Source organism: Carcharodon carcharias, chromosome 29, assembly GCF_017639515.1.
Source record: "Carcharodon carcharias isolate sCarCar2 chromosome 29, sCarCar2.pri, whole genome shotgun sequence".
NCBI lineage: Eukaryota > Metazoa > Chordata > Chondrichthyes > Lamniformes > Lamnidae > Carcharodon > Carcharodon carcharias.
The window spans coordinates 1,306,110-1,312,086 of record NC_054495.1 but is presented as its reverse complement, the minus strand read 5'-3'; positions in this window follow the sequence as shown (position 1 = coordinate 1,312,086).

Sequence of the window (5,977 nt, the reverse complement as noted above, 5' to 3'; positions counted from 1 at the left end):
AGAAGTGGGAGAGGATAGAGGAGAAATTCCATGACCTGAAGTTGAACTTCATGTTAAGTCTGCGAGGTTGTAAAGTTTGAGTTGAGATCCGCCCCGGTCATGGGAGCTGGGAAGTGGATCGAAACTGAAGTGAGAAATGATGTTCTCTGCAAGTTGATGTCACATTGATCTGCGGTCACGTTCTGTACGGGGGGCGGGTCTGAGTTTTGTGTCTTGGACTCAGAGACCAATGGAAATGGAGAATCAGCCTGACGCTGCAGCACTGTCCAATGAGAAGATGTGGGAGGCGGGAGGTCCCTGCTCTGTATCCAATGAGAGGATGAGGGAGGAGGACGAGTGCGGTTTGTGTTTTTCTGTCTGGCGGGTCCGTTATCTGCATCGGAGCGGAGTCGGTGAGAGCGAGGGTTCCCCGGGTGAATTTCTATATGACACCCGGAAACTCAACCGGGATCTCCCCCCACTGGACTCCCCCTGATCCCGGTGTGGACCCGTATGGATGGAAAGGAGCTGCAGGTACCGGCAGAGCCTCAGAGCCGGGAGTGGTGGGGGGGGGGGGACCGTGGGTCCAGGTGTCGGGGGGACCGGGATTGGGGGTTTTGGATGCGGGTGAAATGTGGGGAAACAGGAAACTGAACTGATCCGCGATCCGGGGAAAACATTAAAATATGACGGTCAATAAATACTGAGTTTTATATAAGTTTCTCCCATTCACCAGTTGGGGAGCAGTAACACTGTGTTGATCCACTGTGATTTTTCTCTAATATCTGTAAACTTGGAGAAACATGAACTGGGTGAGGGCCTGGGTAAGGGGCTTCCACTCGCCCCACTGGGGAGCTTGTGTCCCTGGGTTACTGGGGTGGAAACACCGGTCAGTGTTTGAGGGTGGGAATGGGCAATGGCAGCAGGAGAGCAGACCAGGGGATCACTGTGTTAACACACTGTGGCCTTTGGTATGAATGAACACAGCAAGCTGATTCAGGATGCCATTCAGAGATGGGGACTCTTCCCCAGCCTGGGAAAAAGATACAGGAACATGGGAATATATTCCCATATCAAGGAAGAACAGCAGCTAAAAAGTCCCAGAGATCCAGACTTGTTCCTCAACAACTCATCCTCAGGAAAAAATTCCCCAAATCCCTTTTAAACAATTTTTGGATTTATATAATTTAAAATGCCCAATATACATTGCACAGAGAACACACCCTTTTCGTGCTAGAGTTTGTCCTAATGTCTTCAGCAACTCATTTGCCAGGCCCCTTCTGGAGCCTCACTCAGTGGATGTAGATGGGCTATTTGGCTATGACAGGCATCACAGTTAAGTTTCTTACCCAAGAGAGGCTCTGAGATTTCAACAGGAGCGAATGGAGAGTGATCAGGAGCAGGAAATAAAAGAAATGTATAAAAACATTAAACATTCCACAAGCCAAATAGAAGATAATTTAACAAATACATATTAACAGAGACTATGGGATATTTCAGTTTAATGTCTCACACATTCCCCTTGTAAACATGATAAATAACAATCACCTGTCAGGCAACGTGGACACACCTTATATTTTCGAAGATACCTGAGGTTTTAGATTCATAATAGAGACTGCTTCAATTATATATAAAGTATACACAGTCCCACAGGAGCAGCAGTGCGAACCCTACAAACACACATGAGCAGTGTGAGCATTACAAACACACTCACACAAACGTGAGTAGTGAATGTTATATACAGCAATATTTCTCTCTAACTCATTCACACACACACACCACACTCGCACATGCACATACACATCGCACTCACATTCACACACAGACCATGCTCACACAAACACAGCTCAGCCGCTTGCAGACTTGCCCATGGGTGTTAGAACGGAGCAGTTAAGCACAGGGTTGGCACAGCTCAGTGCCAGCGAGGTATCTGATCCCTCTGCTGGCCAGGACCTTCATCATTTGTGCCTTTTGCTAATCTTTGAGCGGTGGGCCTGCCCCTGAGGGAAGCAGGTGATGGTCAAGAGGCCAGAATTGGAGGAGCGTAGAGATCTTGCAGCGTTGTAGAGACTGGAGGAGCTTACAGTGATAAAGAGGGTTGTAGGGGCTGGAGGAGGTTACAGAGATAAGGAGGTTTGTAGGGGCTGGAGGAGGTTACAGAGATAAGGAGGGTTGTAGGGGCTGGAGGAGGTTACAGAGATAAGGAGGGTTGTAGGGGCTGGAGGAGGTTACAGAGATAGGGAGGGTTGTAGGGGCTGGAGGAGGTTACAGAGATAGGGAGGGTTGTGGGGCTGGAGGAGGTTACAGAGATAGGGAGGGTTGTAGGGGCCGGAGGAGGTTACAGAGATAAGGAGGTTTGTAGGGGCTGGAGGAGGTTACAGAGATAAGGAGGGTTGTAGGGGCTGGAGGAGGTTACAGGGATAGGGAGGGTTGTAGGGGCTGGAGGAGGTTACAGAGATAGGGAGGGTTGTAGGGGCTGGAGGAGCTTACAGAGATAAGAAGAGTTGCAGGGACTGGAGGAGGTTTCTTCCAGCCCCTACAATCCCCTTATGTCAGTAACTTCCTCAAGCCCCTACAACCCTCCCTCTCGCTGTAATCTCCTCCAGCCCCTACAACCTTCCCTTTCTCTGTAACCTCATCCAGCCCCTACAACCCTCCTTATCTCTGTAACCTCCTCCGGCCCCTACAACCCTCCAAAATCTCTGGGCTCCTTTCAGCCCCTTGAGCATCCCCCAATTTCCATCGCTCCACCATTGGTGGCCGTGCCTTCAGCTGCCTGGGGCCCTAAACTCTGAAATTCCCTCCCTAATCCTCTATCTCCCTTCCTTTAAGATGCCCCTTAAAAACTTAATTGTCCAACATTTTGGTCCCTACCGTCTGCTCTGGTGGTGCTGGATCAACTTTTGACTCATTTACAATACCTTGATGTGCATAGGGGCATTTTTTCGCAGTATTAATGGCGCTAAATAAATGCAAGTTGTTTTTTTTTGTTTTTCCTGTATTAAAGTGGCTCAGCCATTAGATGGCGCTGCGCATCCAAATTTAAAACCGAGCAGCGGTGCCACCAGGTGGGCAAATGCCGGTATTGCAGAGACAACCTCAGCAACTTTCAAAACAAATGTTTGCATTTCTCTGGCGCCTTCACTTTCCCGGGATGTCTAAAGCTTTTCACGGCCAATTAAATACCTTTCCAAAAGTATGTTCGCTGATGTAATGTAGGAAACGTGGCGGCCAATTTGGGCACAGCAAGCTCCCACAAACATCAATGTGATAATGACCCAGATCATATGTTTATAGTGATGTTGGTTGAGGGATAAATATTAGCCCCAGAACACTGGAGAGACCTTCCTCCTGCTCTACTTCCAACCACCTTCGCGCAAACCCATCAAAGACGCAAGTTTGTGCATTCCACCTCAGAAACCGTGAAGTCAAACGCCAGCTTAAGGTAACCTGGTGTGGAGCAACACTGATGCATTGTGAGCATCCTATCTACTTAGGAGTCACCCTTGACAAATGCCTCACCTTCAAGAACCACATCGAAAAGACAAAGGCAAAAGTGAGCGCACGAAACAACATCCTCAATAAGCTCACAAACACAAAATGGGGAGCAAGCTCGAAAACATTGCGAACCAGTGCACTTGCTCTTTGCTATTCCACTGCCGAATACATCTGCCCTGCATGGGAAAGATCTACTCACGCTAAGAAGATGGATGCCATTCTGAATACAAGCTGCTGACTTATCACAGGTTGTTTAAAACCAACAAACACCAACAGCCTATATATCCTGGTGGGTATCACTCCCCCTGATATAAGAAGAACGGTAGCCAGCAAGAAAGAGCGACTCCATCAAACATCAGATGAGAGGCACCCTCTATATGGTCATACACCTACACCCAGTTGTCTAAAGTCAAGGAAGAGCTTCCTGAACAGTGTTGTTCCATTACAAACTATCCCATCTGAAGCCCGCATCGCCTTGTGGAAAGACTGGCTCGCCAGTCTCGAACAAACCCCAGCGATGGAAATTCTACCAGATGAAATCATTCCCCCAGGAGCTAATTGCAACTGGGCAACCTGGAAGTCCCTTAATAGACTTAGGACTGGTGTAGGTCATTCAAAGGTGTCACAAAGCAAATACAACCAGCCCGACAACGTGTGAATATGGAACTGAGTCATAGACTTGCAACATCTTCTGCAATGCCTATCGCTAGAGGAACCCTGCACTGTTGCAGATGTTGCTGAATTCAACAACAAGGCACAAAATGGTGTCCAGTTCTGGCTGGGCCACGTATAGACTGCCCGTGGACACGATAAGAAGACTTCCAAATAGTGGCCGTGTGATATTTTACACCTACCAAGGGGGCAGATGTGGACCCTCCGACAGCGCGGCGCCCCCTCAGTGTCGACCCTCCGACAGTGCGGAGCCCCCTCAGTGTCGACCCTCCGACAGTGTGGAGACCCCTCAGTACTGACCCTCCGACAGCACGGCGCCCCCTCAGTGTCGACCCTCCGACAGTGCGGCGCGCCCTCAGTACTGACCCTCCGACAGCGCGGAGCCCCCTCAGTACTGACCCTCCGACAGCGTGGAGCCCCCTCAGTACTGACCCTCCGACAGTGCGGTGACCCCTCAGTACTGACCCTCCGACAGCGCAGAGCCCCCTCAGTACTGACCCTCCGACAGCGCGGAGCCCCCTCAGTACTGACCCTCCGACAGTGCAGCGCCCCCTCAGTACTGTCCCTCCGACAGTGCAGTGCCCCCTCAGTACTGACCCTCCGACAGCGCAGCGCCCCCTCAGTACTGACCCTCCGACAGCACGGTGCCCCCTCAGTACTGACCCTCCGACAGCGTGGTGCCCCCTCAGTACTGACCCTCCGACAGCGCGGTGCCCCCTCAGTACTGACCCTCCGACAGCGCGGTGCCCCTCAGTACTGACCCTCTGACAGCGCGGAGTCCACTCAGTACTTACCCTCCGACAGCGCGGAGCCCCCTCAGTACTGACCCTCCGACAGTGCGGTGCCCCCTCAGTACTGACCCTCCGACAGCGCGGAGCCTACTCAGTACTTACCCTCCCACAGCGCGGTGCCCCCTCAGTACTGACCCTCCGACAACAGAACGTGTTAATAGCAGAACGAGGGTCCACACTCGGTGAAAGAACAACATGGAAGAAGTGACAGAAGGTCCTTTGAGGTGGGGAGAGGGGACATTGGAAGTGAGAATAGCAAGTGGGATAAAAAAGGGGATAAATCAATGAATAAATGATTGGGGAAATAATTAGGTAAAACAATAAAAACGTTTTTAAAATGGGATTAAAGATGTGGGAGAGGATGGAGGAGAAATTTCATGATCTGAAGTTGAACTTCATGTTAAATCTGCAAGGCTGTAAAGTTTCAGTTGAGCTCCACATGGGAGCTGGAAAGTGGGTCCCGGACCAAATGGACCGCATCTGAATTGAGAAATGATGTTTTTCTGCACATTGATGCATATCTGCGGTCACATTCTGCACAGGGGCCGGGTGTGAGTTTTGTTTCTTGGAATCAGAGACCAAAGGAAATGCAGAATACGCCTCTGACGCAAATATTCCAATGAGAGGATGTGGGAGGCGGGAGGTCCCTGCTCTGTGTCCAATGAGAGCATGTGGGAGGAGGACGAGTGCGGTCCGACTAGGGACTTTACAGCCTTCCGGACTGAATATTGAATTCAACAACTTTAGGTCGTGAGCTCCCTCCCCCATCCCCACCCCCTTTCTGTTTCCCCCTTCCTTTTTTTTCCAATAAATTATAAAGATTTTCCTTTTCCCACCTATTTCCATTATAAAAAAAAACCCCACTAGAGCTATACCTTGAGTGCCCTACCATCCATTCTTAATTAGCACATTCGTTTAGATAATATCACCACCTTTAACTTTAACACCTATGTGTTCTTTTGTACTATTGTCGTTGACATCTTTTGATGATCTGCTTCTATCACTGCTTGTTTGTCCATACAACCACACCACCCCCC